This window comes from Mobula hypostoma, chromosome 3, assembly GCF_963921235.1.
Source record: "Mobula hypostoma chromosome 3, sMobHyp1.1, whole genome shotgun sequence".
Taxonomy (NCBI): Eukaryota; Metazoa; Chordata; class Chondrichthyes; order Myliobatiformes; family Myliobatidae; genus Mobula; species Mobula hypostoma.
In genome coordinates, this window is record NC_086099.1 from 191,257,897 (window position 1) to 191,269,319 (window position 11,423).

Consider the following 11,423-nt stretch of genomic DNA (forward strand, 5'->3'; position numbering starts at 1 on the left):
TAAAAAGACAGGCAAAAAAAGGCAAAGAGGTAATTGAAAAAGATTGATAAAGTGGCTGCTGTAGTTGAACCAGCTGGAATGACCTCTGGTGTGCCCTCAGTTCGATAAGCTCAGTCCAGACTGCAGGTGGAAGTTCTACAAAAATGTAGAGGGAGGAAGTCTTGGACATGGATATTGGATCAACATCAACGGGGCTTTACTGTGTAACCCCTCTTGATGGAATATATCATTCACTTTTGATGTCTAACCTAACATGAATACCAGAGTTTGCCCAGAGCTCAGTGCAATTCTGCACCCAAAATCTGAGCCTCAGGGCCGGACACTGATAAACACAAGTGAGAAGAAAAATATAATGGGACAAAACAAGGGGTTCAAGTCCAATGCTGTGTAGCAAGCTACTAGTGGGATATATTAGAAGGCCATTTCTGGGTTGGGCTATCACAGGATGCTACATTTGGCAGGTAAGATGTTGCTATTGTCCTTGGTATAAGGGAACACAGTAGCAGGTGGAGTTGTTGCCTAGCACCAGTGGCCTAGCCTCAATCTGGACCTCTAGAGCTCCCTGTATGGGGTTTGGTAATCTCTGTGTGAGTGGGTATTAACCATAAGCGCTGTGATGCGCTCCCATATCCCAAAGGTGTGCAGGTTGGTAGGTTAATTGGCCCCTGTAAATTGCAAGTGAGTGGAGAATCTAGCATTAGTACAAATGAGCGCTTGATAGTTGTCATGGACTCCACTGGCAAAGAGCCCCTTTCCAGGCTGCTTTACTCTATAACCCCAGACAGAAGGAGTGGAGGTGCCAGCAAATTTCATCGGCTGCAGATTGATATTGTTCGTAGCAGTAAGTGGATGCTTCAAAGGTTGATCAATCAACCTGCTGCCATTGTGCACAAATACATCTTACACTAAGGTGCTGGCAGCCTGCCTGCCTTCACGCACGGAAATTCACCTCCCGCAAAAGCCACGGGAGATTAAGGAAGGATGAGGAAGGAAACAGGAACAAAAACAAGACTGTTAAATGAAAACCAACATTTTCTGCCTTAACCTTTCTGGGCAATTAAGTACACTGTAATTGAAAGGTCCAGGTTTCTACTTACAGCAGAACACAGCTTGCTGCTTGTTTCCTAACTTCCACAGTATGGCTCTCATTATCTACGGGATGATCTTCTATGTTGATGGACAAGAGTAAAACAACATTTTATTCTCCCTCTTCCTGTAATTTCCCTTTTTCTCCCCATTTTACTGTGTGTTTTGCAACAACGGCTTCTTTCCTTCTCTTTTACTTTTCTTGGTCTGATGTCTGAATATTTCTCTCATTCGTTTTTTTTATATGAGAGAAATATGAAGTGGCTCTCATTTAAGTAAACCCATGACAAATTTCAGGTTTTGCTTGGATGCTGTCCAGGTTTGGCCCTACTGACTCTGCATCCACCATGACCTGAGGAATATTTTCACTGCCCAACATCTAGCTGGCTCAGCGTTCATAACAACAAAGCTGTAAGTGTCTATGCTACATAGAGTAAAGGCACAACACTGCTACATGTGTTTTCTTAACGATTTTGGACACACACTGCAATACATTCTATTGAAGTGAGCCGGAACATAAATCAAATGAAGATACAGCTGGAAACAACAGGAATTCTGCAGATGCTGGAAATTCAAGCAACACACATAAAAGTTGCTGGTGAACGCAGCAGGCCAGGCAGCATCTCTAGGAAGAGGTGCTGCCTGGCCTGCTGCGTTCACCAGCAACTTTTATGTGAAGATACAGCTGGGGTTTTTCTTGTCATCCACTTGGGAGGAAGAGTATACGTAACAAATCTGAAAGAAATATTCTTCAGACTACATCACTGTCTTCTAAAATGCGTCACTCTCCTACTGTCCTCGTTATCCTCTGTATCCCTTTATGAACCCCCAAGACCTCTGCCTCCACCCTCTTCAACTTTTCAGGCTCAGACTGAGCTAGAGGCCTTGTTTCTCCCTAAGGTCTCACTCGTTCGGATGACTCCTCCAAACACAAATCTGGGTGTGGCAAAAAGGAACCGGATCACAGAAAGGGACAGGTAGGGACAGGTGGGAAGTCTAAGCTCTCAGTAGTGTCACAAGGGATCTCGTTCAATGATGGGCAAAAGTTTGAAGTGTCATCAGTTTGACAATTGCTGACAAATGCATCCTTTTAGACCAGAATCAAGATAAATACACCTGTAGCTATCCATTCTTTGGTTAGAAGACTGATTCTATGTGTTAAAAGATATGCCCCTTGCGGTTAAGGAAGTAGCTTATCTCAGATGTCCAGTAGATTGATTCTCTTACCAAACAAAAATCTTAGTCTTAAAAATTAGCTTCAGCTGTATTTTGTCCAAATTCCACTTTCTCTATGTGAAAACTATTTCTTGGCTTAGGTTTGATACCACGTCCTAGATTCTCCACAAAAATAATTTCTATATATCCCGCCTGTCAAATCCTTTTGTTATTTTAAAGCATTTGAACTTATCATCCAGCAGCCTACTAACTCAGGAGAATAGGAAGCAGTGACGATCTGCAATGGTAACATTGACTCTGGTGTTAGGTGGGGGCTTTCTCAGTCAAGTGTTACAGCTCTGGATGGAAATTGATGGATTCATTGGAAAAGAGCAGCACTCCAATGGAAATTTACAGGATCAGAGGTGATCCTTTTACTTAAAGATAGCCAACTCATTCACAGTGCCACATACAAAATGGTGGAGAAACTCAGCAAGTCCTGGAGGGAGATAAACCATCAACATTTCAGGCTATCATTTGTAAAAGGGCTAATTTTAAAAACATATATTCAGAGTTCAAAGTTTAAAGTAAATTTATTATCAAAGCACGATTATATCACAACATACTGTCTGTTTGCCTTTGTCTGAGGCCTCCAATGGTTAGAGTTGACCATGAGGTTTGAGTAAGCAATGAGCAGTGGGTTGCCTTTGCAGGGCTATCCTAAAATTTTAGGAATACGATTATGATCTTATGTACTGTATTTGGGTGCAGTTCCTCACACAGGTTCTTGGCAATGTTCTGCAGAAATCTTTTGAATTTCCTTTGGGGCCACAGTGCTTTTGTTTTGCTTCTTACCTCTTGGAATCCAGCCTTTCCTAATTTACCCTATTTACAGCAGCGAAACTCTCTCGTTCTTATCTCTTCCTGTGTTTTCAAGTTCATGGGAAGAGAATGCTTAGCAGTGGCAACAACCCTTCATTTAGGAAGCTTTATTTTTGTTCGGCATTCCATCTGTCGCCTGTATTCATTTTTGCAGTGCCATAAGATACCGATACCTCCCAGCTATTGGCACAAGAACTGAGGATCACAACTTTGAACACGCCTTTTTTTTATATATCTTTAAATCTCTGTTCGATGTAAACTTTGCCCATTATTGCTGAAAAATGTTGTAGTAATTTTTATCTGCCTTTGTATCTGTAGTCTACACTCTTATCAGTTCTGTGGGCCATTTTGATCGCTGCATTCCTTGTACCTGATGGTGTTCTCATGCAATCTCTCCAGACTTACTGTGGTTCAGTTCAGGACACTTCTTATAATTATTGGATGATCATATATCACACATACATGTAAAAGGAGCCAGGGTACCTTCATTATATGCTTTTTAAGAGATTTCATGAGTCCTTGATGACCAGCGGAATTTTGCCTGCATCTACCTAACTGACACTGCAGCTTGTAGTCTTAGAGTCATGAAGTCATACAGCACAGAATGTTTGCGCCAACCACTGCACCCATGTCACTTACCTGCATAAGATCCAGACCATCTTTTCCCTTGGTAATTCTAGTGCTTATCTAGATACTTCTTAACTGTTGTCAGTGTATCTTGCTCTGCCTCCTTCTCAACAGCGCATTCCAGATTCTAACCATTCTCTGTGTGAAATAATTTCTCCACAGTTCTCCTCTAAACCTAAATCTGTGTCCCCTTCTCTTACACATGCCCACCCTGTGAACAAAAAGATTCTCACTACAGAGTATTAGAGTGATAATACCAGGAACACCACTGGGATTGTGAAACGGGCCCAGCAGAGATTGCACTTTCTGAGGAAGCTTAAACAAGCATCACTCCCCACTAACATCTTAACTACATTCTACAGAGGCGTGGTTGAGAGTGTGCTGACCTTTTGCATCACAACCTGGTACTCCTGTTGACAAAAAAGCCTTGCAGAGGGTGGTTAGGGGAGCAGAGAAGGTTATTGGGGTCTCCCTACCTTCTATCCAAGATCTCTTTCAGAGTCGATGCCTCCAGAAGACACGGTACATCATTAAAGACCCCTCACACCCTCTCCATGAACTATTTGTTCTTCTGCCATCAGGCAAATGTTACAGGAGCATCAAAACTAAAACCACAAGGCTACTGAACAGCTTCCTCCCACAGGCAGTCAGACTGCTAAATAGCTGCTCCACCTGACTCTGCTTTGGACACTTTTAACTTGCACTGGACACTTATAACTGATTTTACTGACATGTGGCTGTTGTGTGTTACTATTTATTGTTATGTTTATTATTTAGTGTTGCGTTTGTGATGTTATGAATTGCACTGCCCCGGAGAAATGCTGTCTCATTCCGCCCTGCAGAGCTGATGTATGGTTAGAATGACAATAAAGTTTTTTGAATCTTGAATAAAATTATACAACTCAGAAACTTGTCTCTTGAGCCAGCTCATCCATGCCAACCAAGTTGTATATCTGAGCAAGAGATCTGCCTGTGTTTGGCACATATCCCTATAAACATTTTCTGTCCATGTGCCTGTTTACTTTGTATCCATGTACTATACCAGTGGTCTCCAACCACTGAGTGGTGGACCGGTACCGAGCGCTAAGTATGTGCTACCAGGCCGCGTGGAAATGATATGATTTGGCGATAGGAAACGATATGAGTCAGCTGTACCTTTCCTCATTCCCTGTCATGCACTGTTGAACTTAAACACCCTCCCCCCCGTCAGCCGATCTGCAGGAATATTGTCAATATTAAACTGGTCCACGGTGCAAAAAAGGTAGAGGACCCCTGTACTATACCACATGCCTTTACCATATCCTCTGGCAGCTTGTTCCCACCACCTTTGAGTGAAAAAGTTGCCACTTAGTCCCCTTTAAATCTATGTCCTCTCCTTTTAAATCTATTCCCTTTAGTTTTTAGACTTCCCTATGCTGGGGAACTGATTGTGACCAGCCACCGCTGTTCCCTCTAAGCTGCATGGGTGTGCAGTAACTGGAATGCTCCAGCGCAGCTTAACTTCCTTTTATATAATGTTAATCTAATTTTGCAATCCATGTTAATATAATTGTGAAATACCCTTTAATTAATTATATGTTAAAGAATATAATCCATAAATTCTGTAAATAATAAATGTACCAAATCCTTTACTTTGAAACAATTTAGAGCTTCAATGTATTTACATTGTCAGTGTTTCAAGTTCCAACACTGTTACAAATTGTAACAATAAAGACAGAATGGAAGTCAGTAGCTCATTGCTGAACACCAACACAGTCTAGTCACAAAGTTTTACCTTTACTATTGTGCCTGTCAGTTGTTTTGACTGCCTGACATTACTTACTTGTGTTGTGAGTTTATGCCATTGCTTATTAGAGTCAGGGCAAAGGAGAAGGATCATATCGCAATATATAACGCTATTGGAAGAATGCAAAGGCTTTGGATTGGGTGCAGAAGGATATTGCCTAGAATGGATTGAATAAGCTGTAAGGGTAAGTTGAACATATTTGGAACTCTCAGGAATGCAGGTATGGCACCTTGAAGTGGACAAAGATTGGCCATTGCTGAAACAGAGGGGTCCTCAAGCCAGATTAAATGTTGAGGCCTGAGAATAGAAAATGAACTGGTGTTTGGCCCTGCTGCTCTGTGCCAGCTGGGATCCCCACCTAAGCCCATCCTGTTTGCCTGCATTTGACCCATCTCCTTCTCTTCTCACTACTACCTTCGGGCAGAAGGTGCAGGAATCTTGGGTCCTATGGCACCAGGTTCAGGAACACTTGTTGCTCTACATCAATTGGACTCCTAGACTGGCATGGATGGCCTCACTTGCCTGAGTGCTGAACTGACTCCGACCCTAGCCAACCCGTGACCCTGATTATGACCATTCGTAAGCCCTTCACCTCATGAAGAAGCAAAGCATTTTGTCAGCGTTGCCCTCACTTGAAGTCACATGTGGGAATTCAGAATTCTGGCGCAAGCTCGAGGAAATGGTTGAATTTCACCAGATGCATCCTAAAGGTATACTCATGTTGGTAAAAGGGAAGTGCCCGAGGAATATGTGGGACAGGTTGGCCCAGGGGGTGCAGGATGGTGCATGGGCAACTACTGGGAATGCCAGTAATGATGGGAGATAAAGCTTCTTTGAAGGGACAGTGAGGCGACAACTGTGGGGAGATGTGAGCAACTGGGGAACGATAATGGCAGTGATTCAAAGAGCTGATGAGACAGCCGTGGATTATGCAAAACATAAATATTGAGTGTATGAGGAGTATTCAGGGTTGGATAATCCAGGGAGGTATAATCCGGTCTTCCTGAAAATGCTGAAGGAGGGCCTGAGCTCAGCCCAACAGGAAGTTTTAGATTTGGGATCAACCTACGCCGCGATAGTATCATGGACTGATAAGATAGACCAGAGGAGGGGGAAGAGAAGTCATAAATATAGCTGCCGTCACATCACAGAGAACTTGTCTTGTGTGCCAGCAACTGGGGCACGTAGCAAGGAACTGTCGGAATAGACATGTGAAGGTAAAGGAGGTGATTTGTTACAGCTGTGCCTTCTCAGGCCATGGTTGAAAGCAGTGTCCTAAAAAACAGAGGAAAGTGTGAAAATCACTCACCAAAGCAGGCAGAATCCACAGCAGCGCTCTCTCTCTCTCTCTCATTTGGTTGCTGACCGGATTATAGAGCCAGTGAGGTTAGACAAACAGCTGACAGTAGCCTCTGTTGCCAGTGATGGTCATCCACGGCTGTACACAAGAGGTTTATTATAAGGTCCGCCATGTGAAACGTTAGTGGACATGGGACTGTCCGTATTGATAACAAATCTACCCTTGACCATGACTGGAGAGGTGATTTACATTACCAGTGCAGGAGATGAAACAGTGAGGGCAGAGAGAAGTCAGCCCCAGGTACTTGAGATTGAGGGAGTGCAGCTTCCTGTAGATTTCTGGGTGTGCACAAACAATGAAGTTACTATCCTGTGAATAGAAACAATGAGAAAGGCAGTTGCCATCATAGAGTCAGGAAAAAGAGCTTCTGAGATACACCCTGTGGATGCGCTGGGACACATCATTGATGTAACCTGGGGTCGTCGGGTGTTTCTTGTCTTTCAATGTCATACACCCTTGCCCAGGCGACCCAGCCGGGGTTGATCAGACCCCAGCTTGTGTCCCAGCAGCACTGGCCCACGGATCTCCCCTCCTGATCCATAGCCATCTGGAGACTCTCTCAGTGGCCTCTGTGATGGTCCTGATCGCTTTCCTCTTGCCAGCCCCAGTAATGTCAAGTTGTGGAGTGAGTGGTCGGCAAAACCCCTGCACCCTACTTCGGTGGGCTCACAGCAAGCCTTCCAGCCTTGCCTCCAGCACTGCTCCACCAGCTCCTGGTACTTGGCCCGCTTCCGCTCATTTGCCTCCTCAATGTGGTCCTCCCAGGGAACTGTCAACTTGATGAGGACAACCTGCTTCGAGGACACTGAAGAAAGGACCACATCCGGCCTCAGTGAAGTTGTTGCTATTTGGTCGGGAAACTTCAGCTGCCTCCCCAGGTCAACTTGAAGCAGCCAATCTGCTGCAGTGCGAAGCAGGCCCGATGATGATGCTGGTCTGGGCTGACGTATGGGCTGTTCTCCGGCTCTGACAAAGGAGATGTTCTTCCTCTGACCACTCTGTTTGCTGGTGGTCATGGCCATCGCAAAGCTCTCTGCCACTGCCTTCAGCGCCTGATCATGACGCCACCGGTAGTGACCTTCCTCCAAGGCTTTAGGGCACCTGCCAAGAATATGCTCCAGTGATCCTCTTCCTGGACGGAGATGACATGCTGGTGTATTGCTCTTGCCCCAGATAAGGAGGCTTGCAGGGCTTGGCAAGACATCATAGACAGCTTGGATCATAAATTTAATGAGCTGGGGTTCTGCCTGCCAGATGTCAGACCAGGAGATTTTCCGCTCCAGCACACCTCCCCACCTTGTCCATGCTCCCTGCTGTCGCATACCCACCATCCTGCTGTTCCTCTTCTCTTCAACGCCAGCCTGCACTTCCTCCAGGACTGGTTGGCATCTGTCCTTGCCTTTGGCCTTGTCATGGCGAGGCTGTGAAACGGAGCCCAGACCCGCTTGCCCAGTTGACACTGTCCCCACCTGAGCCCTGTGTCTCAGCCGGGACTCTGCTACCACCAGCCCTTCCTATGCCTTCCACTTCCTGCCTGTCCGCACCTGGATGCTTGCTGCTGTCACTTTAGGGCCCTTGGAATCCCTGTACTGCAGCGCCTCTCTTGTGCGTGTAAGAGGGTTTCTTTTTTTTTTGTCACTGCGTAGTCTAATAAAATGGCTTCTTTGTTATGTTATAATTGAAAGGGCTTCTTTGTTATGTTAACTGCTGAGAAAGTCCTTCCCGCTAGCAGTTTGTTTGAATCACGTTACTGATAAGAAAGGTATTACGAACCAATTGGGATAGCTGTTATGCTTTTGGTGTGTCTGAAGATATTGTATGTGTGGGGTTTTGGGGCAGAAGGCGGGAGAGAGAGAGAAAGGATGGACCAGGTGCTGTGATGTCCGCTAACGGGGGTCGGATCCCGAGCAGGGTGTTTGGCGAGGAGAGGAGACGGAGACGGACTCGTGTGGAGCGTCTGGTCGACCACCATTGTTTGTCCCAGGCGGCCGGTCAACGTGGTCCGAGGGGTCGCAGGGTGAAGAAGAAAGGTCCTGAGCTCCAACTGTTTGTGCATGAAGAGATTGAACTTTGATAAGTGTGGCGCCTTTTATTTTCCTTTTATATTTTCTTCTCTATTAATTATATAGTTCCAGTAATATCTATAAATTGCAAATCATTTAATCATATCTGGTGTATTGTCTGTTATTGGGGCGGGGTGGGGTACATCACACAGCAAACTAATTACCCAGTTTGGTGGGACTGAGGGCTGTTTCCCTGGATGGTGGCGAGCCGAGAGACCCTGAGGCTGGCCGGGGGGCTACATGCGGGAAGCCCTGAACTCCTCACCCAGGTTGCTGAAGGGAAGTTGCAGCTTATTGCACCTTCCGTACAGTGCTGCACCGCTCAGACTACGAGGTAGGCCCAGCCACCTTCGAAGGTAGTTACTGATCTTCCTCTCCAGCAACTCCACAGTTGTCACAGGCACCTCCTATACCAGTAGCGGCCATAGGATTTGGGGTAGGATGCCATGCTGGTAAATCCAGGCTTTGAACATTCCAGGTAAGCCTGACTTGTCCACCGTGGTGAGCCAGATCTCAAGCTCCTTGGAAGTTGATTGGACGGCAGCTGCATTTCTGAGGCGACAGTAGAAGACCTTCCCCAAGCGCTTGACTGGCTTCTCGGTGATAGATGGAATTGTAGTGCCATCCAAGGTAAAACGGAACTTGTCCACAACTTTGCCCTCCTTCAACACCATGGACCTGGACTTAGCTGGTTTGAAGCTCATCCTTGCCCATGCGATGAGCTTTTCCAGGCCCTGGAGGATCCACCTGCTACCAGGAACTGATGTTGTCGTGATAATGAGGTCATCCATCAAGGCTCTGATCAGGAGCTGCTGAACACAGACCTGGTCAGCGGGCCTCTACACTCTGCCTCGGCTGCCTTGACTATCATATTCATGGCAAGGGCAAAGAGAATAACAGAGATTGTGCACCCAGTTATAATCTCGTTCTCCAGCCTATGCCAGCCTGATGTCATAGCTCCAGAAGTGACCCTCAGTCTGAAGTTCCCATAGTAGTTCATGATGAGGTCCTTGATCTTCCTGGGAACATGGTGTTGGTCCAGTGTAAACTCCACCGGTTTGTAGGGTATTGACCCATATGCAATGGCGAGATCTAGCCAAAGCACGACCAGGTCTCCCTTCCCCATGTGCGCTTCGCTGATCAGCTGGGTGACTACTCCAGAGTGCTCCAGGCACCCAGGCACTCCGGGAATTCCACCCTTCTGCACTGAAGTGTCAATGTAAGCGTCCTTGAGGAGGAAGTCTGTCATCCAGAGGGACAAGACACTAAAGAAGATTTTCCCTTCCACACTAAGCAGCGAGATGGATCTGACTTGCTCCAGGTTCGACGAATTTTCCTCCTTGGGGATCCAGACTCCCTCTGCGTATCTCCACTGGTCTGCCACTGTCCCCCTGTGCCAGATCACTCGCAGGATCTTCCAAAGAATGTTGAGAAGCTCCGGGTAGTGCTTGTACACCTTGTAGGGTACTCTGCTGGTGCAGAACTGACTCTGGCTGAAGACACAACCTCCTGGACTTCTTTTCAGGTGGGCTCCCCCACGTCAAACTCCACTATGGGGAGTGGTTGGCTTGTAAGGGCTCTGTGGAGGCCCAGCTCTTGCTCCCTTGCAGGGTCACTCAGGATGTTGTGAAGGAAATGGTCTACCTCTTCTTTAGAGCACACAAGGTGGCAGTTGCGTTTCTGCTCTAGGAGGTGTTTTGTAAAACCAAATGGATTGGCTATGAAGACAGTTTGCTTCCTGGCTCTTTCTCTCCCTCGCCTCCTGTGCCATTCTGCTCTGCGCTGGGTTATTAGCTTCTTCCTGCAGATGTTCCGGAGCTCAACCGGGGGAGGTTTCTCCTCCTCCATTGCTACCGTGAACTGCCGTGCCAAGGACCGGAGCTCTTGGCGCAGTTGGTGGATCTGGGCTGCCCTGCGGTCAGATCCACATGGACATGGACAGGGTAACACATTGAGAGACCGAGCAAAGCAGCAACGACACATTGCTGATCAGAGAGAGGCAGAGGGAAAGGAGGTAGTCCTCCCACAGCCGGGTGACCAAGTCATGGTGAGGGTGCTGCTTGAAAGGGCATGGTTTACCCCCAGATGGGTAGGACCACAGATAATACTTTTGACAAATGACATTTGTGTCTGTGTGCAGATTCGGTGAGTTTAATAATAACAGTACTCTTGTAATGAAGGCTGGTTTCTGAAGGGAGATGATTAGTTGTATAGCATAGAATAGAAACGATATATGGGGAAAGTTGATGGGAATGGATCAAGCTACAGCAGAGACATCAGGTTCCACAACTTCAATGGCATAGCCAATTGAGAAAGAGAAGAAAGGGAAGAAAGCAGTCTGCCCCCAGCCCGAATGGGGAGTGAATACAAATGAGCTGGGGTCTTTCAACATTCATGCTAGCAATCGACCTGACAGTTTGGAAGGGGGTTTCACTAGAAGAGGGTCTGTGAGCTTGGTACATTT

General features: G+C 46.4%; 1 pseudogene; it reads right to left on the reverse strand.

Moving 5' to 3' along the window:
• Positions 1–7,379: 7,379 nt before the first annotated feature.
• Positions 7,380–10,942, reverse strand: LOC134343774 (uncharacterized; annotated as a pseudogene).
• Between the last annotated feature and the right edge of the window lie 481 nt (positions 10,943–11,423).